This window comes from Sminthopsis crassicaudata, chromosome 3, assembly GCF_048593235.1.
Source record: "Sminthopsis crassicaudata isolate SCR6 chromosome 3, ASM4859323v1, whole genome shotgun sequence".
NCBI classification, from domain to species: Eukaryota; Metazoa; Chordata; class Mammalia; order Dasyuromorphia; family Dasyuridae; genus Sminthopsis; species Sminthopsis crassicaudata.
In genome coordinates, this window is record NC_133619.1 from 248,139,063 (window position 1) to 248,164,239 (window position 25,177).

The 25,177-nt window shown below is 35.5% G+C and overlaps 1 protein-coding gene across 3 annotated transcripts in view; it reads right to left on the reverse strand.

The window, feature by feature from the left end:
- The window catches only part of VWA3B (von Willebrand factor A domain containing 3B), a 200,918-nt gene extending 196,842 nt beyond the window's left edge, over positions 1-4,076 (reverse strand). For all 3 annotated transcript variants that reach the window (XM_074300331.1, XM_074300333.1, XM_074300336.1), the window contains exon 1: positions 3,881-4,076. The gene's annotated coding sequence lies outside the window, so the exon portion shown is untranslated. The remainder of the gene's footprint in view (positions 1-3,880) is intronic.
- Positions 4,077-25,177: the final 21,101 nt, after the last annotated feature.

The window sequence follows — 25,177 nt, forward strand, 5'->3', positions numbered from 1 at the left end:
CTTTTGCAACTGAGAAACTCCCAAAACTATATTTCCCTTATAAAAGATCTGCTTATGAGGAAGATCTTTGCTAAGTTCTTTTCAGGACTAAGCCCACTATTAGGTACTCTCTCTCCCTCATAGTGCCTTCTCTTTAATGGCACCTCTCTCCTAACTCCAGCTAACTCTGGTTAGTCCAACCTGCTAGACAATGGCTTTCTCCCACTCTATGGAATATTTTCTTTCTCCTGATTAATTGTGAGTTCCACAGAGGAACTTGTCTTTTTCCTTGCTAACTATAAGCTCTCCCAACTCTATTTCATACTTGCTATTCCTGGTGCTTATTTGGTCTCTTATTTTGTCTGTACACTCTCCATCTAAATGAACCTTTCTTTTGGCAAAGAAAATGGTCATTGTGAATTTGCCACATTTTATTTGGAACTAGGTGTTGCTATCTCGACCCCATCACCATTACTCAGTCTTAAGTCCAGGCCATTTCCTATAATTTTTCATCTCAAATTTAAGCTATTTTTCAGTTATAATTGATAGTGATCCTACTTTGGGTTTTCATGGCACAGATACTGCAATGCTTTGCAATTTCCTTATCCAGATCATTTTACAGATGAGGGAATTGAGGCAAATAGGATTAAATGACTTTCCCAAGGTCACACAGCTGGTGAGTGTCTAAGATCAGATTTGAACTGAGGAAGCTGAATCTTCCTGACTCAAGACCTGGCGCCCTATCCACTGTGCCACCTACTTGCCGTTGTTATTGTCCATAGTTGTAGTCAGAGCTCCTAGCTCCTCCATTTCATTTAGGAACTTGGCTATATCTCCAACTGGGAGCATAGACTCAGTGCCCATATCTTCACACAGCAGAACAAAAACTTCTGAAGCTTATCACAGAATAAGGTCTGGACTTTTACCTAGAGTTCTAAGCTAGACCTGCAGTGCAAAAATGCCCAGATCTGATCTTAGATTCAACTCCAGCCCAAGCCAACAGTTTAGGGCCCAGAACACAGAACTCAGTACAGACTCAGAGCCCAGAGCTCACAAAGTAAGGTCATGCAAAACACATTTGTGGATGGAGCTCCCACCTAAGAAAGGCAAAGGGAGGGGGAAGTCTCTCAGAGGGACTGAGATCATAGACTCAAAAAAGTCAATCACTAAAAAATGACTAAACAAACAAATCCCCAACACATAAACTCAGGAAGAATTCAAAATACCTACAAAGACTCAAAGAAAAGCACAGCTGCCCATATGTCGATTAGAATTTCTCGAAGAAATGATGAAAGTTTTTTTTATAAATTAAAATATTATAAATTAAATGAGTGATAGAGTAAACAATTAGAAAAGAAATGAGAATTATAGCGGGAGAAAAAGAATAACTTGATAGTAGAAGTATAAAATCTTACCAATGTAAGTGACTACCTTAAAATAAGAATGAGCCAAATAGAACTTAATGAATCCATAAGATAACATTAAACATAGAACATAGAAAAAGATGAGAGAGAGAGAGAGAGAGAGAGAGAGAGAGAGAGAGAGAGAGAGAGAGAGAGAAAGCAGGAGGTATCTCATTAAAAAAACTGACTTGGAAAAATTAAAAAAGAAAATATTTTAAAATAATTGTTCTAACTAAAAGCCATGTTTAAAAAAAGAAATCATGGAAGAAAAATTGTTCAGATCTCTTAAAACTATCAGGCAAAATGAACACAGAATCCAACAATTATTTCCTAAAATAACTCCAAAATGAAAGCTCATAGAAATGCCATAGCCAAAATCCAGACCTTTCAGGTCAAAGAAAAAAAAAAAAATGCAAGCTCACAGATAGAAAAAAGCTTAAGGACCAAGGAATCACAATCAAGATTATACAAGATTTAGCAACTACCTCCATAAAAGAATGGAAAATTTAACAAAGACAGGCAAAGATGTAGTTCTACAACCAAGAATAACTTACTAAGCAAAACCGAATATAATCCTATAGAGGGGTGAAAGGAATGAAAGAAGGAAGAAGGGAAGGAAGGAAGGAAGGAAGGAAGGAAGGAAGGAAGGAAGGAAGGAAGGAAGGAAGGAAGGAAGGAAGGAAGGAAGGAAGGAAGGAAGGAAGGAAGGAAGGAAGGAAGGAAGGAAGGAAAGGAAGGAAGGAAGGGAAGAAAGGAAGAAAAGGAAGGAAGGGAAGGAGGGAGTGAGGGAAAGAAAAAAAAATAAAACAAAAAGATGGTTGCTTAAGTAAATAAAAGTAATCAAAAAAGATTTTATAAAGATTGAAGTGTTGCATTCTAAGAAGAGGGCAATAATATAAGCATTCCCCAAAACCATGATATCACAAAAGATCATTTGTAGTCAAATAAGATGGAATTCTTAGAAGTGATTTTTTAATATGTTTAGATGATATTAAAAAGAGAAAAGAAAGAGGGAAACGGATATACTGATGAAAGGGGGGGAAGATAGAGGGGTTTATCATGAAGGGGGTCTTGCAAATCTTAAATATTAATCTATACAAATGTGGAAAATATAAGGAGAGGAGGAGTCACTTTAATGTCATCTTCAACTAACAGGGTGAAGTGAGCAGAACCAGGGGGGAAAAATATATAACAACATTATTATAAAAATGAACAATTTTTAGACTTAAGTATGCTGATCATTGAAATGATCATCCAAGACTCCAGAGGACCAATGATTTAGAATGCCACCCAACTTTCAAAAGAGAGATGATAATATGCAGGTTGAGAAAGACATTTTTGGTCTACGGCCATACCACCCTGAATGCACCCGCTCTCATCTCGGAAGCTAAGCAGGGTCAGACCCTGGTTAGTACTTGGATGGGAGAGAATTACATTTTTGAACATACTCAATGTGGGAATATGTTTTGTTTAACTTTGCACATTTGTTGTAGAAGTTTTGTTTTTCTTTCTTTTTTTCTTTTGGAGAGAAGGCAGATACTAATTAATTTTTTATTACTTTCTAAAAGAAAATTGAAATTTTTTAAAAGAAAAATTTCTCTCTCTACACATCATTGTCAAAGACCAGGCCAGAAATAACAGGACTAAATGCTACAAATAACAACAAGAAACCAGAAAATCATGTGGCTCTTAGGGTTAAAGAAATAGGAAAGAAGATCTGTGACAGACCAGAGTATTTCACAGAGGAAATACTATTTGGAAAATTAAAGAGCTAAACTCAAAGGAAACAGAAAAGCAGTTTAAATGATAAATGAATCCTATTAAATATCTAAGGTCCATGAAGAGGTTAGAAGCAGCAAGGATTTTTCTGTAGTAATTACTCTGTAAAAATTGGGCACATTGGGTGTGAGGTAGTCAGCCAAAAGCTTTTCTTGGCTAAGAAGTCATGGAAATTTTAAAATTAGAACAGAATTTTCCGACTGAAATTAAATACATTGTTCATTGCTTTTTTGAAATAAACTTCTCTTGATTATCATACCAAAAATAAAATTAATATACCCAAATGAATTTCATCTTTTCTTCCCCTTTGACCCAGACAGGTTAGAAATGTGTTTGAGGGAGAGGAGAGAAGGTTGAAAACTATATCTCATGGGAAGATAAATCTTTTCAATTGTAATGGTAAAGGAAAATACTCTAGTCTGAGACTCAGGAGATGTGGATTTTAAGCTTCAGTCCCCTACTTAATTAGCCCAGTGACTTCTGACAAATAATTTTACTTTCCTCCCCTCCCCCCCAGAGAAAGAGACTCTCGGTTTTCCTTATCTTTAAAATGAAAAGATTGGACTGATTTCTAGGCTCTCCTGAAGCTCCAAGGTTTTATGATACTAAAACGTCACCAGGATCCTGGACAAAGATGGGGCAGATAGTACACCTTGTTGAGGATTACAGCCTTCTCATAGCAGGGGCTGGCCAAGAGAAAATTGAATTTGGCAACTTACAAGATAAAAAATCAGACGAAAAACAAGACAGTTTCTAATCAGCGACCCAACTCCCATTCTCTTGGAACTGTTAGACAGGAAAGGGAGTGTGAAGCAAATATCTGACTGGTTGATAGAGCCGTGCTTTCTTGAAGGCAGAAAAACTTAATCCCAAGCCTCTCCTACAGTGTTCTAGTTATTCTATTTCTCTGTGACTGGAGGCTCAGAACTCTGATTTGTCGGTTTCCTGGGTACCATGTGAATGTTGTCCGTTGGAGACGCCGCAGTTGCTAAGAGTGGTCCAAACAGCGAGGTTTACTTCGCAGCCTGCGCAGCAAGTGATGAGGAAGAGGAGGATTCTCCCCTGCTTGGTCAGCTTCTGGATATAGACTTAGAATATGTTGAGAACCCTTGGGGAGCATTGGCTTTTAGAATGACTCAAGAGACCCACGGGTGATTAGTGAAGCTGACAAACATATGTTCTGGGAAAAAAGGAGGCGATAGGAAAAGATCCAGAAAAGTGAGAGAAATTTTTTAAAAGGTGGAAGAAGATTCCATCAGGGCTGAAAGTGAGCCAACCAGCAAGTCTGTATTAAATGCTTACTAAGGGTCAGGTACTATAAAAAGCGAAGAAAATGCAGAGAAAAGCAAAATATTTAAAATCCTTGCTTTCGAAGCTCTCAAAAAAAGAGTAATAGATATATTGTCTATGATGTGCCTGCACAAATTCGGATGGTTTTTTATAACTTAGCTAGTTAAATAATTATGTTATGTAAGTTAGTAGCTAAGTTATATAACTTAGTAGCTAAGTAAGTGGTAAATGCCCAGCATTCTAGGAAAGTACATAGAGAAGTAAAATATAAAATAATGGTGGAGAAATATGAACATTGTTTTCTAAGTTATCATGTAGCAGCATATTTATTGACATGTGAGAAAGAAACCACATTCAGTATTCATTTTATATGCCTCTTTGGGGGGTGTCTTATCTTAGTTAAAGTATTTAAGCTATGATACAAACTATATAATTAATGTCTGGAACAAAGAAAATAGCAAAGGTTTTGGTGGTGATAAATCCAGATCAGCAATATTTGTGTCCTTATCAACTCTGTAAGTCTGACTCAGACTTCCTGTGCCACAGGTTACAGGATCCTGACAGAAGTCATGAGATCAATTGGCACAATTGCTTAAGAGCTGACTTGGACAAATATTGTCTTAAGTATCAGTCCAGAATCATTCAGATGTATAGGTATAAATTTAGATAAATAACGAAGGCACACAAAAGGAAACAAACCCCCCCCTTCCTGTTGACCTTTATTCAATCCTATATTGTTTCTCATACTCCCTTATAACTTTCTCCTTCAAAATCCTACTTCCTAGGTTAGTTGTGTTGCCAAGTTGTGAAACTTCAACTAAACTAAAACAGTAAGTGTAAAATATTCTATTACATGCTCTTGTAAAGTCCAATTCTTCATGACTCCTTTTGAGATTTTCTTGGCAAAAAATCCTGGAAGGATTTGTCATTTCATTTGTCAGCTTATTTTCAGATGAAGAAACTGAGCCATGTGACTTGTACAGGTTCATACAGTAAAAAGTATCTCAGCCAGATTCAGTGTCTTCTTGCCTCCAGGCTTATCTACTGAACCACCTGACCATTAATTTATCAAGATGTAAGATCCTGTGCTCTTTGTACATTGGTAAGTAAAGGAGGGAGAGGGATCCAAAGAGAGAAAGGAAACATAATCATTTGAAGACAAAGTTATTCCTCTTACAATAGGTGGAAATTGCCAGTATTATTATTGTTTTCAGAGTATATTTTGCCTATGGTGAAATTGTGAAGATAGGATTCTGGGAAACCATTCCCTGGAACCTTTAGGGAACAAAAATCAAAGATAATCTAGAGAATAAATAGAATCCAGGAAGGACCCTTTAGTAAACTGAGAGCTTGAGGTATTCCTCAAACAGAAATGATAAACTTAAAAGTCAATCCAATAAGAAGCAAACACTTGAAAATGGTAGCTGGCCCCTGGAGGGAATTTCCTTGGGGGCAATAGATTCAAGAAAAGTATAGAATCAAAAGAAGGGTTTCAATGATTTCAAGCCATGATCAAAACTATTTTTATTTACTTGCTTTTAGGGGATCAAAAATACAACAGAGAAAAAAGAAGACTGACCACTAGTACTCTTACCTTCCTAATATTAGCTGAACTCAGGAAGACGAGTTCAAACATTACCTCAGATAGTAGCCAAGCAAGTCCCCTAGCTTATGACCACTAAAATGGGGCAACTGGGTGATGAATTAGATGGAGCATTGGGCCTGGAAAATCAGAAAGACCCAGAGTTTAAAATATGACTTTGGACACTTGCTAGTGTTGTGATCCGGGGCATATGTTTATGCTGCCTGCATAAAACTGGAGAAGGAAATGTCAAGTCACTCTAATATTTTTGCCAAGAAAACCCCAAATAAGGTCACTAAGAGTCAGACATGACTGAAAAATGATTGAACAGATAAGTCATGCATCATATTAATGTACACACACACATATGGAGGATTGAATGGTTTATTATTAGAAAGATAATGTGAAGGGCTTATGGAGTTCTGAGTCTTAAATTACGTCTGCTTGTTCCTATGGAATAAGTAGTAGATCTTATCTCACCACTAAAATCTGGGCAAATAACTACCTTTAACTCCCAAATTCCTAGACTGGTTCATTGAATTCTTTTATCTTGTTGATTCTTTCCAGTTTAAGGGATATATAGATCAGATAGAGAGAATATAAGGAAAAATAAGTGATTTTTAAAATTCCCATAAAACATTTCATATGATTTTCATTTTAAAAAAACTTTCCAAGATCATGTTTTTAAAATGATATTTATTGCTTGACTTTTAAAATTATTTTAACTTGAAATAATGGTTTAAATGAGTGACTAGGATCTCAAAATTATTTTACATGTAATTGGAAAAATATGAAAAAAATTGAAAATATAGATTAAAGAATTAAAATGATAAAGCATTTCATGACAAAGTTAGAGCTGAAGAATCTAAAAGAAAAAAAAGTAATCAGAAGAGTGTTTCCCTCCCCTTTCCTTTAGAGTTTTCCCAGTTTAATAAATGGCTACCAATAAAAAATTTCCAGAGCCTACAACTCTAAACTTTTAAAGGGCTGTTGTATTTTCTGAAAAAAAAGAATGGCAAAGGAGGAGTGACTATGGTGAAGAAAAAAGGATATAAGCTATTGTATAAAGAACAAATTCCCTTTTAAAAAAGAGAGGAAAATCACTATCGCATCTCATGTGTTAGCTAGCTGACTATATATTACACATGAATGCATACATACATGTATATATGTATGTATGTATGTATGTATGTATGTATGTATGTATATTCACAAGATCATTGGAAGGGATTGGGGGAACATCACTGGTTTTTTTTTTCCATACAAATATAGGGTGTCCCAAATGAATTGATGCAGTTTTAAGATATTTTTTTTAAAAAGCTCTAAATTGACAATAAGATTTTTGGGACATCCTGCATTTGATAAGAGAATACATTTAAAGCTATAGCTTTTAGACAGGCTCAGCTTTTTGTAGCCAATACTTCATTTTTCATAATGCTTAAACATTTTCTAAAATAAATGCCAAAAGTTTTCTGCCTCATCTTTTTATGTTCTGTCTCTGTTCTTCAATGGGAAGATTCTCAAGCTAATAGTTCTGATAGCCTCTACAAGGATCTACCTTCATAAATTAAGATTTTTTCCCCTGACAATGGTATTTTATTTTTTCTAATAACATGTAAAATTCATTTTCAATATTCATTTTTATAAGATTTTGAATTCCAAATTTTTCTCTTCCCTTTCTTTCCTTCCTCTTTCCCCAAACCAGCAAGTAATCTAATATAGGTTACACATGTACAATCATGTTAAACATAGTTCCTCATTAGTTATGTTGTAAAAGAACCACCACTATGGTACAAAAGGGAAAAATTGCAAAAAAAAGAAAAAACTACTTAAATTAGTATGCTTTGCTCTATATTCAGATTCCATGTTCTTTCTCTGGATGTGGATCACATTTTCCATTATGAGTCCTTTGGAATTGTCTTGGATCACTGTATTGCTGAGAACTAAGTATATCATAGCTGATCATTGTACAATGTTGCAGTTATTATGTACTATGATCACTTCATTCAGCATCAATTCATATAAATCTTTGCAGGTTTTTCTGAAATCTGCCTGCTCATCATTTCTTATAGCACCATAGTATTCCATTATAGATATGCATATACATATATATACATATATATGTGTGTATATATATATATATATATATATATATGTATATATGAGAGAGAGAGAGAGAGAGAGAGAGAGAGAGAGAGAGAGAGAGAGAGAGAGAGAGAGAGAGAGAGAGAGAGAGAGAGAGAAAGGTCCTCTTTTCTTTTTTCTGATTTCTTTGAGAGACAAAGCTAGCAGTGATACTGATGGATCAAAGGATATGTACATTTTGATAGCCCTTTGGTCATAGTTCCAAATTGCTCTCCAGAATGGTTGGATCAGCTTTATTGTTCCACTTTCATAAATTAAAGATTGAAGCAGTAATAGAGGATTCTGGGAAAATAGAATAGGTCATTAAATTTCAAATTTTCCAGATTTCCCCCAGAAACAACAAATTTGTGCCTCAGGGCAAACATAGACTGTTGAAACACAAAGAAGGCTTGGGATAGAACATGGGCCTTCCTGGAACAATTGAAGAAGACCTGAATACCCCAGATCATGGATTAACTAAGGTGCATTGCCTTAGAACACCTCCAGGCTAGCTCCACAGAAACACCAGGTGGTGACTCCTGGGGCGTTTGGCTAGAGCCTCAGCAGGAACTACAGAAACTTTAATCTCCCATGAGGGGAAAGTCGAAATAGAAAAAAATCACCATCTCAAAAATATCTTTAATGGAAAACACATAGGGATGATATTATCAAATTTCAAAACCCCCAGATCAAAGAGAAAATATTGCAAGAAACAAAACAATTCAAAAATGCTGGAACTACAGTTAGAATTGTACAGGACTTATCAGCAGCTACAATAAAAGACCATTGATCCTGTAATCATATATGCTTGCAATCAAAAGAATAAGGCCTCAGCCAAAAATATCTACAGAAGAATTTATCCATAATATTGAATGAAAAAAAAATGGACATTCAAAGAACTTGCAGATTTTCAGGACTTAATTTTGACCAAAACATGAACTTAATAGAACATTTAACATAAGAGCCTATATCAAAGATTAATTTCAAGGATCTTAACATGGATAAATTATTTTTATTCTTAATGTGGAAATTTTACCATATATTTTAAAATTAACATCAGTAATTGGGTAGCTCAAAAGGAAGATTGGAACAGAATTGATTATGACCTGATTATAAAAAACAAAACCAGCTAGGAAAAAGTAACAATATTTTACAAATGAGGTGCAGAAGAACAGACACAGAGGCATTAGAGGGAGGAGGAAGGCCCATAGTTCTGAAAACTTACATGGGGAATGGATTAAATAGGTAACACTGTGGTGTTATACTATAGTGTTATACATATATATATATATATATATATATATATATATATATATATATATATATATATATATACACTATCTTCCAAAAATCTATAAAGAGAGGAGGATGGGGTGGGATATAGGATTGTAGATTTATGGTAGAGGGACAAAGTGTGTAAATTAATGAGCAAAGGATAAAGTATAAAGTAGGGTACAAAACTCTATAGAGTAATGATAGTGGGTCAAGGTGTGTAAATTAAACAAGGGATAAAGGTGGGATACAGAACCCTGTGGAGTAATGATAGTGGGACAAAGTGGAAAGGGATAAGGGGAAAAGGGCAGCATAAGATAATTTGAGGGCACAGAAGGGTGTTTAGATTAATCAGAGTGAGATAAGGTGGGTAGCTTAATGGAAATGGGATAAAGAGGGAAGAAAAGAGTGGGGGGAGAAGATAAGGGAAGGACCCATGGGTGGGGGATGGTTAAGTTGTAACAGCAAGGCAAGTTAAGGAGTAGAATTAAAGTAGAAGAGTTATCAGGAATAGGAAATGAGATATACAAAAACATTACAACAAGAATTAGTAGAATTTGCTAGAAGAAAAAGTAGGGCTTATAATCATTGATCCTAAACAAAATCAAACCTAAAGATTCAATCAGGAGAGAAATAGACATATGTCAGACATACTGTTTTAGATGTGCAAATGCAAATAAATGCATATGTGTATATGTGTCTGAGTATATGTATGTATTATGTAGGTCTATGTATGTATAAAGACATGTATATGTGGGGTGGTTTGTGGAGGGGTGTGAATATGTGTAGGTATGTGTATCTATATATACACATACACATATACGCACACATACATGTTATCCCAACAGTCTTAGTACAGTTTTAAAATGTAAAAACCCAATGGTTTTACACCATTAAAGTTTATATGAGATGCATATACATATATGTATCATATACCCTCCACATATATACATATGTCTATATGAATGTAAGTACATACATATGAATATGAACATAAACAATTTTTAAAATTGGATTAAAAAAAGGTAATACTTGGATAACACATTTTTTAGATTTAAAAAATATGCATATATTTGTTTTAAATTATGTGTCTAATTGGCAAACTTCTATAGTATAAAGTATAAAGGATTAGACTCAAATATTGTCATTTGCTAATTGTGTGACCATGGGTCATCAGTTCTTGTAAACTTTCTAAGTCTCAGTCTACCCACTAAAACTATTAAGTTATACATGAAATATGATGCTCTAGTACTAGGTACTAGTGAATTAATGCTGGACTTGGAGTCAGGAAGATCTGAGTTCAAATTCTACCTCAGATACTTATTAATTGTGTACCCAGGCAACTCATTTAACTTCTCTCAGATTGTTTGTTTCTTTGTAAATAGGGTATAATAATAGCGCCAATCTCTAATGGTTATTGGGCAGATCAAATAAGATAGCATGTGTAAAAGTGCTTTGAAAGCTTTGAAAGTGTCGTATAAATGTTATTTACATGTATTAATATGCACACACATTTTTAATCTTCCCTACCAATCTATTTTGTTCCTCCTTCAACATTAGAGATTGATTCCCTTAGCAACCTATCTCCCTTTTAAAATGTAAATATCCCAAGGAAGGGTAAATATTAAGTCACCATTAATATTCAGTGAAATAACTTATTAGACAGTAGTCTTCCCATCACTTACCAGCCCAAAGAAAGGAAAACAGGGCAGGCAAGTTTTGATGGAGAACAGAAAGATCTGGTACATAGGGCAGTACCAGAATGGGACGGAGTTGGGGAGGGTACCATGATGGTACCAGATGTCTGACTGGGTATGTGGGAGGGAGGGATAATGGTAGAGAGAACAAGGAATCTGATGGGAGACACAAATGTGGCCCTAAATACAAACTAAACTTAAAAGATTTTGCCATGCTGTGAGAACAGTGCTAAGAGTGGATAAGAATAGGTAGATGGCAGCTCTCTATCAAGAGAGAGGAATGGCTACCATTTCAGTTTGGTCAGTGATTCAGCCTAAAGAGGCTGCTAAGACCTTATTTTTAAAGGTATATTAAAGAAGACCACAAAAGATTGTAACTGGTAGCAGATCTTTTTGACATTTCCTCCGGGACTAGACAGCTCCCGTCCAGAATTCACTGGGATTTTTATTTTTTTAAAAATTAAAGTCCTACATTTTCTATCTCTTCCTTCACTAGAAATATTTTCAAAATCAAGAATTCAAAGTAGCAACTCTTTATCAAGACTAGCCAAGACAGGACACATTATACTTTGATGACACAAACTTTCCTCCCTGAAAGAAAACATGACATTTACTGCTGTCTCATCAAAGGGCTTCTCATTATATTGTGAAAAGTACTAAGCACTAAATGTTCTTCCCTCTCAAAAATACAGTGATTGACACAGCATAGGCCTGGCCAGCACAAGGAAGCTTTTCAAGGCAAGTTTTCCGCCCTTACAGTTTTAACCTATGGCTGACCCACAAACATGTGGGCCATAAAATGTGCCCTGTGTACCTTGTCATTTGTCCTATCATTACAGAAAAGCTCCGACTTTTGGGTTCCTGCCCATGTACACTCAACTGCTAGGTTAAAGGAAAATGACTTTAGGGAAAGAAAAAGCAAGGATTTTTTATGATATAATTATTATTAATAATAATTATGTTACTTAATAAGAAATAGCATGGCACAGTAGCAAGCCAGACTTTGGTTCAGGAATACTTGGGTATAATCCTGGCTCTGTGATTCTGGGCAAAGTCCCTCAGCCCCTCAGTTAACCCAGAGCCACTAAGGCTTTTAAGGTATTGATCTTCATGGGTAGAAAGAATCTGCTTCCTATAGTCCCCTAGAGCAATGAAATCTCAATTTGGTCCCTTCCAAAATTATAGTTAATAATAGTAATAAATGTATATAGTTTCTTGTTGAGGCTGAGTGGATTTTTGGTTAAGGGTACATGACATGAAGTTAAGAAGACTAGTGATTTATGAGATGTGGGATCACAGATGAAATCACTTGACGTCACAGATTTATACCTGAAAAAGGCCTTAGATGTCATCTGGTTCATCTGACTCATTTTACTGATGAGACTGAGGGCTAGAAAAAGGTTTAAAAAATATTTGCTCTTGAGTCTCAGGGTTATTAAAAAGCAAAGCCAGGATTCAAGTCTAGCTCCTTTCACTGTGGAGCCAGCATTCCCTCAGTTTGAGGGAATACAAATTTAGTTAGCTTTTGTAAATAAGTACAAGTAGTACAGTTTTCCCTTCCACATCTCTACTTTCGCCATCACAGGTTTCATAGTTTGGCACAAGAAATTAAATGTGAATTTTGGGGGAATTCTGTAGAAGCTACATATAGCATGAAAAGAAAAAAACTCAGAAGCACATAATATATAATGATATAATATCATTATTTTTAATAACATAGTAATTCAGACTTCTTCTCTGGTACAAAAAGAGTGCCAAAAAATTTTACTTGGATTTACCAGATTTTGGAAGTGTCTCGCTCCTAACCCCAAAATGTGAAAGAGATAACAGTACTTTACAAATATTACCATATTTGATCCTTGTAATAACTCTGAGAGTTGTTGCTGCTATTATCCCCATTTTACAAATGAGGAGACAATAAGTTAAGAGACTTTCCTGGGATCCTTCACCTAGTGGGTATCTGAAGCAGAATTTGAACTCACTCTCTACCCACTGCAGCACCTAGCTGTCGAGTTTAATAATATTTGTAACACCCACTTCCAGGGGTGGTATAATGAGGTTCCATTGAAATATTGCATATATACCAATAACATTATTACTATTACTATTATTATGATTATCTTTGGAACCATTTCTAAAATCATTCCTTCCTAGAGGCAGAGAGGAGGGTTTTTTTTGCCCTAAGATCTGATCTTTTATTTTTTCTAATAGATTGATGATATGGTTTTACAGGTTATTTTATTAAATGTTTTTAGTTTGTGCTTCTGCTTGTAACCTAAGGTGGTTTGACCTCTGAGGACATGCAGTACTTGTTTGAGTTCGCTCAGTAAAAGTCTCTGGGGAAATACGTGCAGAAAGATGAGGGAAGGGTGTTTTACTGGAACTCTGCTGCCATTCCCAACATCCATAATTCTTTCTTCTGTGAAAAGGTGTGAAAGAATCTAGAGTATGTTCACAATGAATTACTTTTGACTCCAATGTTCAGTCTTTTCGATCATTTGACCTCATTTGGGTTTTCTTGGCAGAGATACTAATGTGGTTTGCTCTGTCTTGTTCCAGCTTATTTTACAGATGAGGAAACTGAGGCAAGCAGGGTTAAATGACTAGCCTAGAGTCACATAGCTATCTGAGTATCTGAGTATCTGAGGCCACATTTGAACTTGGGTCTTCTTGACTCCAGACGAGACATTCTATACACTTTGCTACCTAGCTGCCCCTAATCTCAATAGCCCAATGCATTTTGGAAACCTGATCTACAAAAATCAGAGATTTAACTTAACTTTATTCCTGTGTTTCTTAGTTTCATTTTAAAATGGTAGTCATTTAAAAAAGACATTAATTTTGACATTGAGGATTTTGAATTAAACATTTGGAATTTTTCTTGTTAAACTCACTTTATTTAAACTTCCACTAATGAAATCTATTTTTTCTTTACCTTTTAGGTATACTTTGTTGCATCAATGTTGTGTCTTCAATGATTTTAGATTTTTTGTAAGGAAAACATTACTGAATTTTAAAACACTATAAAAGTGATGACGTTCCTAAGCTTTGGACTTGGGGTCATGAAGATGTTAATTCAAATCACCCTCAAATATTTACTATCCATGTGACCTAGGGCAACCTTTAACCTTTCTCAGTCTAAGTTTTGTAATATGTAAAATGAGTTTAATAATAGTACCTACCTCACAGGATGGTTTTGAGGATAAAATGAAGTAACATAGGTGTACTTTGCAAACTTGACAGCATTATATAAATGAAACTTGTGATTCATCAGCTGATCTGAACAGCTTGCTCAGCTGATAGTGATCATTATCGTTGTATCAAATCAGTACCTTAACTTAGTAAAATCCTCAATTTGACATCTATAGATACATCCTGATTTCTTGCAGTTCTCCACCACAATGCCCCAAGTGAGCTTCCCCACACACCCACAGGAAACATGAGGACCATGCATTCCTGAAGGGCTTTCTAGACCTGCTACTCTTTTTTCCAGTCACCTGATAGTTCTGGCCAGAAAGAACACTAATCTCTCCCAAGGTTTATGTGACTTCATTCAGCCAAAATATCCAAAAGTTAATTCAGTTAAACAACTGGTCACTATTATGGAGATGGGAGCAGGTAGAGAAAATGAAGAAGGAAAGAATTAATAAAAAAATAATTTGTTTAAATAGATGTCAGTTTGGAATATACGAAAAAGGTAAACCTGAAGCCCTATTCATAAGAATGTTAATTATAAGATTATTCTTATAATACCTTGTTTCCAAGAGGCAAATCTTCACTAGGAGATTTTGCTTTAAGTCTCAGATTTACTTGGAAAGCTTTCCCTGTTTGTGCATGCAAGCCCTTTGAGTTCCCTTTTATTAAGACAGCATGGCTAGCGGATGGAACAAGATTCTTGAAAGATGGAACTGTATAACATCTTGTATAATATGTTATATTTTTAGTCATGTCTTCCCAACTAGATGGTAAATTTTTCAAAAACAGAAACCATACCTTTACTGTATTCCTTCTTTATCCCATAGCACATAACATAGCACTTTTAAATATATAATATTTATTGTATTATAATGCTTAATAAATATTTATTTGTAATGTTCTTGAATTGGGAGGGTCTGGTCATCTGCTCAGTTATAATCCTCCTCTGGGAGGAGATCTGTAAAATCTTTTCCTCTGTGCACAGGTTTCTTGGGAGCTCTGAATCTCCTCCAACTCTTGTCCTTTCTCAAATCAGACTGGTTTCCTTTCAGCCTGCCTGGCATCATGACTTTATCCCAGAGTCGATTCTTTCTTTTATCCTCCCAGAGAATGGGCGTGGGATAACACAAGGGCTTCTGGGAAACATTACTTCAACCAATGAGCTTGCTCCTCCTAGAATTCCTAAGGTGTAAACTCCCTTTAAAGGCCCAAACCAAAGGTCTGAGCCAGAGAACTGTCAAGTCAACCTGAATTCTCACCTTGTCACTGTCCAGACAACCTGAGTTCTCACCTGGTAATCCTAACATTTAGTGATTATATAAATTTTATTTATTATGTGTGTACATGTCTTCTAAAAATTTGTTCACAGAGAAGGTTGTCTACACAGTAATCTCATTTCCTAAAGTCAGAGACTATAACCAGCTAACTTCTTTTGGGTAGCCCCTGATGTGGACTGCTACCTAATGAATATTTGATGGAGCTGATTGTGTCTTTCATTGATTTTTTTGTATAACTTGCAAATTGTATTTGGCATTAATTTTTAATGAATTTTTAAAATGCTGTCTTTTCCTTTTTGGCTAAATATTAAAGCCTAGAACAAGAATCAAACTATTAATAGAACCATCAAATGTCAGAATAGGAAAGGACATAATCCAACTAATCCAACCCTCTCATTTTAGATTTATTGTAATTGTCCAAAAGTCCAGTAGATGGGGTTCCAGCATTCAGGGAAAATTCTCCTATTAAAAGATACAAGGAGAAAATTTTGATACATAGGTGATACATTGACAGGTATGCAGGCAGATGGACCTACGGAATTCAGCACGTAATTTTTTCTTCAACAAGGACTCAGGGATCTCTTCTGCCTGCAGCATGACCTTTGTACCAATTGTATCAATGACAGGTGAACAAAGATTATACACACTCCCAGAGAGACACATATATGTATGTATTTGTATATGTATGTTTGTGTTAGATTGAAAAAACAAGATAATCACTTAACAACACTCTAAACAGTTTTGTTTCAGGCACTATTACCTTCAGTAATAGGGATTAATTCAATCTCATGTTCAAACAGAGATAAAGAAATATTTTCTTTTTTAATAAAAATAGCTATTTTATGGAGCATTTTAAAGTTTGCAAAGCATTTTACAGATATCTCATTTAATCCTCAAAACAATCAAGGGAGGTAAATATTATTCTCACTGAGAAGAGGAAACTAGAGCAAAACTGAAGTTAAGCAACATGGTCTCACAGCTTTTAAACATCTGAGGCTGAATTTGAATTTAGATCTTCCTGATTAGAGATACAATATTATCTCCTGTCCATCTAGCTTGATGTGCTTGTCATTAACATAAAAAATAGGGGCAGAACGTGGATGGAGTGGAGGCAAGAAGTCATCTTCCTGAGTTCAAAACTGGCCTAAACAATTTTTGTCCAACCCTGAGCAAATCACTTCACCCTGTTTGCTTCATCTGTAAAATGAACTGGGGAAGGAAATGGGAAACTTCCAGTATCTGTGCCAGGGAAACCCCAAAATGAGATCATGAAGAATCTGAAACAACTGAACAATAACATAAAATATTCTACATATCTCAAAGAATTGATGTTAAGATCAAATGAGAAAAATATATATTTTTGCCCAGTAAGCAGGTGGTGTAGATATAATCACTATTTTTCACCCAGTAATTAACAATTCATTAATATCATTTTTAAGGTTAATCTCATCACATCCTTAAAAGAGCAAATATTAACGATTAGCAAGACATAACAGATATGCCTCCTGATGCAAATTCTTGTATCCAAAGGATAGAACTTAAGTCTGCACTGGGATCTTACATCTGGTACTTTTGCAAGTTAGAAATGAATGCAAGGGAGGCAGCTAGATAGTGCAATGGGTAAAGTACTGACCTGGAGAACCTTAGTTCAAATGAAGCCTCAGATTCTTGACATCATCTAGCTGTGTGACCCTAATTGCCTCTCAAAAAAAAGGGGAGAATGAAAGAACAGATAAAGGAAAAGACATTAAGCATTTTCTATGTGACAAACACTATCCTAAGGGCTAAGGAGACAAATAGAAAAAGTAAGACAAGTTCTCCAAGAACTGACACTCTTAAGGGAAAACAACATAATAAAAGAAAATTGAGCTTCAGAACAGGTGGGAAAGGCCTGGAACTCCTAAGTTTGCAGAATGGAGTGGCAAGGCTCAAAGTCCCTTAGGTTACCTGAAAGGGTCCTGACAATGCCAGAAGTGGGTATAGACCCTTACAATCCAGATAAACTGGAAGAGCTCAGATGGAAGGGCCAGAGCATTCAGTGAGGTCTAGTGGGTCAATATCATTGGAAGGAGTGAATCTGTTAACTATCATCTCATCCAAGTTCTATACACAATTCAAAGGTGGTCAGGGGAGAAAAAGTAAACAGTACCTGTTAGATTGGAAAAATAACTTTTTTCCCCCTTACTATTGAAGTTTTAGTTTAGATAAGGGAAGAATTTTGTTACTACAAAAAAATCTATTACAGTCACAAAAGCTAAAACAATCCCAAAACAAGGAAAGAACAGTTCGACACAGGTTAAGGTTTTATAAATGAAAAGAGTGAAACAAAGAGAATATACACAGTAACAATAACATTGTACTGTGATCAATTGTGAATAAATTTAGCTATTCTCAGCAACACAATGAGTCAACACAACTCCAAAGGATTAGCGATGAAAAATTCTATTCATCTCTAGAGAAAGAACTGATAGAGTTTGAATGCAGATCAGAGCTACTTTTAAAAACTTTATTCATTTTGGTTTTTTTGGTGTCTGCTTTCTTTTGCATAGGGCTGGCTAATATAGAAATTTTTGTATGTTTGTATATATATGATCTGTATCATATTGTCATCTTAGGGAAAGAAAGAATATGAAACTCAAAAAAAATTTAATGTTAAATTTTTTTATTTTTTGGTTTTTTGGGAGGATAGATCTGTTTTCTTTTGCAACATCCCTAATATGGAAATATTTTGAATGACTACATATATATAATATACAAATAATTGCTTGTCTTCTCAGGGAGGGAGAGAATATGAAACTCAAATTTTTCTAAGTAAATTTTAAAAAAATTTTATATGTAATTGAAAATTAAGTTTTATAAATGTTAGGTGGTTTCCTTTTCACGACCTATGAGAGGATTACATGAAGGTTCCAGTGTTTATTATTCAGTCATGTCTAAATCTTGGTGACCCTATTTGGGGTTTTCTAGACAGAAATACCATAGTGGTTTGTCATTTCCTTCTGCCCTTTTTACAGATGAAGAACTGAGGCAAACAGAATTAAGTGACTTGCTTAGGGTAACATGGCTAATAAATGTCTGAAGTCATATTTGAACTTAGGCCTTTCCAACTATAGACTTAGCACTCTATCCAATGAGCCCCTTAACTGCCTAGTGATTTGTATCAGTTGTTGATAGTCATTCTTGCAACTACTTTAATTTGGGATCTCTAAGCAATCCGGGAACCATCTCAGTGCTGAGTACCCTCATTTCATGAGTTAATGAAGTCTCAAGGATTGCTTCCCTACATTTTAAAAGGTACTCCTACTGCATTCCAAGAGATATTCCCTCCCTCCCCCTTTTGGCAGCTGAGGAAATTGAGAGTAAGAGAAATAAATGTCTTGTCTGTAGTTATACTTCTTGTGTTAAAAGCAACCCATATTTTTCTGATCCCAAGTCCAGCATTATAAACACGATTCTCTAGTGGCTCTCAAGTATTGTACAAAATACATAAAGCTTATTCAAAATAGAATACGAGAGGTTCAAACAAAAAAAATGTTATGTAAAGCCCAAAGGGGAAAAAAGATACCTACTGGAGGAAGATTTCATGAAATAGCAATAACTAGCATTTACATTGCATCTTAATGTTTGCAATGTGCTTTACAGATATTTTATAATAAGAACCCTGGGAGATAGGTACCATTATTATCCCCACTTTACAAATAAGTAAACTGAGGCAGATTAATGACTTGTGCAGGGCCACACAGCTAGTGATTGTCCTAGATCAGGTTTGAATTTAGGTCTTCCAGACTCTAGGTCCTCTGTCCACTGTGTCACTTGTTGCCTCTGAGTTATCTTGAAACATAAGGAGCAATTTAATAGGCAGGGGCTTTCTGGAGATAAGGAAAACCATAGCTCATGTGGGGGAGACAGCTCACAACATCACAAAATCTGAGGCAGGCAGGATCACAAGTAAGTATTGGGGAGCAGAATTTGAACTCCAGTTTCATTGGCTCCTGGTCCAACATTCCAGCCATCTGGCCATCATTCCACAGGCACCCAGTAAATCAGATCCACAGAAAGTAAGTCCTAATAAAGTTAAGAAACCCTTTTGGATTAGCCCTGAATTTCATAGGTAGTGTGTTCATTCAGAACTCCTCCACCAAGGGCCCAAATGACTGTGGTCCTGAGCATAAATAATCCCTCAAGAGCATCTGGGAACCTCTCTTGAAATGCTCCTGAATCCTACTGGATCTCCTCCAATACACACATACACACACACCTGCAAACAGTGGCAGGTGCTGATGTGGCTCCACCACATGAAAGGTAAAAATTGAGTAAAATTCAGGCGGGTGCCTCCAGTGTGAAAAAGAAACAAACTTGCTCAAGCCCGTACGGCTGAGAAAAATGCTCCAGTCGGTGAGACGGCCAAGGCAGCTTCTGAGCCCAGCCTGATGTTTGCTGGCCGGCAGTGGGGTGGGGGCCAGAAAGCAAGAGACCGGATATACAACAAATAAAAAAAAACCTGAAAACCTCAAACGTGTCAAGGTGGGAGGGAAAAATTTAATAAAAGCCTAGTGCACAAACAGAGAAATCAATAGAGAAGGTCCAACATCAGAATGACCAAAACCTCAAAGATAACAAAGGTCTCAGGGCAAATATAATTTTAAGAATTAGTCAACACGGCCTGATGAAAAACTGAATCCTGTGAACTTCTTAGAGAGCATGGAACAATAAAATGCCTCAAACGGAAAATCTATAAAAGAAGAAATTAGAAATATAGTAAGAAGTAAAAGGAGGTAGTAATCATGATCTCAGACAAAGTTAAAGCAAAATGGATTTAATCAAAAGAGGAAAATAGGGAAACTACCCATATGTCAGTCACATTAATATTGTTTTAGACTATTTAAAATAAGTGGACAGTTTAAATTGGAATATTGTTGTGGTGTAGGAAATGATGGACTGTTGGAGTCAGAAAAATATGGAAAGACTTAGACTTATAAAGGAGGATGTTATTCAGAGAAACAGAGGTCAAACAAGCCTAGTACAGTCTTACATACATGTACATCAATGTGTATAGATTGTAAATGTATAGATTTCTACGCATAAGGGTACATGTATGTTCATGTTTGTGTGTGTATGTATACACATGTGTGATGTGTCCACAATCATAACTACCTGAAAGGAAAGGTGGGAGAGGAAAGGGAAAAAAGAATAAAGTACACAGCAAAGAACAAAAGAAAATTTACAGGAAGCAAAGACAAGATAGACAGCTCTGAACACAATGTACAGTATTTACTATATACCTTTCATGAAATGGATATTTATGGCTTTATATTTTGAAACATCTCTGATGATGACATGACAATTTTTTTCTTTTCCTATTTCATATTTAAGTTTAATTTATTTAAAAAAGGAAAAAGGAATAAATGATCTCTAAAATAAAAAAATAAAAAGCTCTAAATGCAGATTTTTAAAAAACACTAGGAAAATTGAAACCCTGTGGAGAATGTCTCTTAAAAAATAAGAGAATAAAAACCTTGAAATACAAAACTACTGAAATGGAGGAAAATTCATCAAGAGAGAAATAAAAGGCAACAATGTATCTTTTCTAATGTATGAATTCTGTATAAACCAAAATACTAACCATAAGGCTAAATTACCATGATGTAATTTTAAAATCATGTCTTTCAGAAGAACATGAAAAATTACAAAACCTAGATATCTCAATTTGGGAAATAATACAAGGGAAGTGTTCTGGACAACAAAGGATCAGTTGAGAAAATCCACAGATTGCTGCCAGAATTAAAAAAAAAAAAAAAAAAAAAAAAAAAGTTTCAAACTACAAAATATAGAGGGGTTGAATTTAATAATTTCAATGCCAATTTTTTGAGTAGTCAAAAGAAATTCTGTTTTGAAGAAAAAGAATTTTGAATAACAGAATAGTGTGTTGTTAAATCAAAAAGAAGTTGTTCTTCAAAAGAATGGTATATTTGGAAAAGAATTGACAAGACATGACAACTGGTTAAATGTGGGAGGTTAATGAGAGGACACTCGATGATACCAAAGGTTCAAGTATGGCTAACTAGGTGAAAGGTGATCCTATTGATAGAAATAGAGTGTTCCCGAAGAGAAAAGGGGCTTAGCAAAGTTTAGTTTTGAGTACACTGACTTTGAGATACTAGAGATATCCAGAAAGTGAAAAATACAAATTTGATGTTCAGGAGACAAGTCAGAGGTACAGATAATAAGAAACCATCTTCAGAAATGATGTAGTTAAATTAATGGGAGTGGTATAGTTAAATTTATGAGAGTAAATAAAGTAACCAAGGGAGAAACAAGATAATAAAGGGTATTGGACCCATTAGAATGTTTACATTAATCACAAGTGAGAACTAAGAAAAAGAAAGAAAAGAAATTCACTGAGGTAAAAAACAAACTAGGTAAACTCATTTTCACTGAAACCAAGGGAAGGAGATAGAAGGAAGGGCTGATCAATAATAATTTCAAAAACAACTTAAATACTTCTCTCTTGATCCTCCCAATAACCCCATGAGAAAAGTATTATAGATAATATCATTCCCACTTTATAGATTATGAAACTGTGGCTTAGAAAAGTGTGGCCTATAATTATTAAGTACTAGAGGTAGGAGCAGAAAAAGAACTGATAAAGTCTGAATGTAGATAGAAGCATACTATTTTTCACTTTCTATATTTTTGTGGGGGTTTTTCCCTTTGAGTCTGTATCTTCTTTCACAACATGACTAATATAGTGACCTGTTTTACATGATTGAACATCTATAACTTATATCAGATTGCTTACTGTCTCAGGAAGAAGAGGGGTTAGAGAGAGAAAATTTGGGAACTCAAAAAAATTTTAAATGAATATTAAAAATTGTCTTTACATGTAAGTGAGGAAAACTATATATTTTTAATTTGAAGTTTTGGAGAGAGGATTGAAATCCAAATCTTGGTCTCTCTTCAGAATTCTATTCCCACAAATTCAAGTACCTCAGGGCACAGCCAGTTATTTCCTAAGCTTCTCAAACTCAACATGTCCAAAGTATACTCATTATCTTTCTTCCTAAATGCTCCCTCTTCCTAAGTTGTTGAGGTGACCACCAACATTCCTGGAAATCCACTTCCTTTTCCAACTCATTTTAAAGATGAGGAAACTGAGGCAGAGGGAAGTGACTTGCCCAGGATCACCCATTTTGTAAGTGTCTGAGACCAGATTTCAGCTCCAAGAACGTGAGTCTTCCTGGCTCCAGGTCGGGCACTTTATCTCCTGGGCTACTCTTGGGCTTCTATTTATTGCCTTGAAGATAAAATACAAACTCCTTTCTTTGTGATTGAAAGTCCTGAACAATCTGTGTCCGGGTTCTAGGTTCCCCACATCTTCCTCCCTTCTCCTCCTCCACATTGTAGCCAAAATAAGCTCTTGTTCTTCCTCACACCGCCGTTACTTCTGCTGTCCCCTTGCCTTTGTACAGGCTGTCCCCTGCTGTGTCCTCCCTCTGCATCTTAGAGCTCTTGGCACGTTGGAAGCCCCGGCTCAAATGCCACTGGGCACACGATGCCCTTCCCCAATCATCCCCTCCCCCATCACTCTGTATGTTCCCTTTCTTTATATATATATATATGTATATGTGTGTGTGTTTGTATGTATTCATGGACCCTAAGGTGAATTCCTTGAGGATAGGGACATTTTTTATTTTTTCCTTCCCATTCCTCAGTGCTTAGTTGGGAGATAAATGCTATTAAGATTTACCCTCTACCCAGAAACTGAATTAGAGTGTTAGTTTTATTTTTGGGGTTGTTTTTTTTCAGAGCTTATCTTGCTTTTTCTATTTATATTCTCAGTCCTTAGTATAGAAGGACTGGGGATACAAATAGAAAGATAAATAGTATATAGGTTGTCACATGATACCCCAATTTTACAGATGAGGAAACTGAGGCAGACAGAAGTTGCCTGAGAATTCTAAACAGTGTGTGACTCAGGCAACTTCTGTCTGTCTCGGAATTTTAATTAAAGTCTTACTGACTTCTAGTCCAGTACTTCAGCCATCTAGCTGCCAAAAAGAAATGATCCCATAAGCATAAATCCAGTTCCTAGCACATAAATGCTTAAATGAATGAATGAGTCTCACCACACTCCAAGTTAGTCAGTCAACAATCATTTGTTAAGTATTTACTATGTTCCAGGCACTGTGCTATGCATGAAAAATATAAGCACAAATAGAAAAATATATTCTCACCTGAAAAGGGATGAGACACAGAGGAGGTAAAGGTGTAAAGCAATGACAGGGGACATGGTAGACATTTTGGAAAGAAATGAGACATGGCTGTCCTGGGCACCCTCCCAATATGGAGTTCTGGGGGAGCCAACAAATCAGAGGGAGAAGTGAAGGGCAGAGGGTTCTACCAATGTGTGATTCAAGGGTTGGGTTGATTTTCAGAATAAAGAGGTTTTTAAGGGCAAGATTAAGGAAGCCCCAAGTACAGCCTGGAAAATTTTTTAGACCTTGCCTGAATGCAAGATGTTTAAAGATGAAGACTAGAAAAAGGTCATACATTTGGCAATTAGTACTGGTAGTGACCTTTGAGAAAGCAGTTTCCTTAGTGGTAAAAACAAAACAAATTAGATTTCAAGGGATTAAAGGAAGGAAGAGAAGTTCTTTCAAGAAGTTTTTATATTGGTTAAGTCCTTTTCAGAACTAAGTCCTAACTAAATACACTATAGGTACTCTCCCTCCTCATAGTGTTTTCTCTTTCATGGCATCTTTTTCCTTACTATAGTTAACTTTGGTGAGTCTGTTAAACTTCTCCAGGATTTATCCTGCCAATCAATGGCACACTCCATCCTCACTGCATATTCCTTTAATGGATTCTTCTAAATTTCTTTCCTTGGTAATCCTATTGCTATCTATTTCATATCTATTACTCCTGGTACCTATTTTAGCTTTTCGTTTTGTTTGTAACCCCTTTTCCTAAGTAAATGTCCCTTTTCATACATACATACACATACACACACAAAGAAATAAAAAGAAAGAAATTTTTATGTTTCATGATTGTTTTTTGGTGGTTTTCTTCCTAAAGAATAGTTTTATTACTAAAAGGATCTTGGATGTTTTCTTATGCAAATGCTTTTTATATACTTTTGGCATTTATATTTCTAGTTATATAATTTTATATAATTATTTGAAATCCATACCTTCAAATATAGGTATTCTCTCTTATTGGAATCCACAGTACCTTCACTAATAAAAGAATTAGACAAAATATGATATTCCTGTTTTGATAGCTAAATTAGACACAAAATTTGTTTGAAAATTATTTTTATCTTCTTAAACTCCAGTTAGCCAGCAAATATAATTATAGTCAGTGCCTCCTTTAATACCAATTCAGTGATATCAGTTTCAGAGAACGGTTGGTGTGAATACAGATGGGACCCATGCAGACTGTGCTGGGCAGGGTCAGATTACCAGTCTTTCAAAGTATATTTAAGAAGTCCTTGGAGATGTTTTTGGCCTTCTATTTGTTGTTTGTTTCTGTTGTGCTTGAAGCTAGCAACCAGCCAACAACTTTCCAGGAATAAGAAAA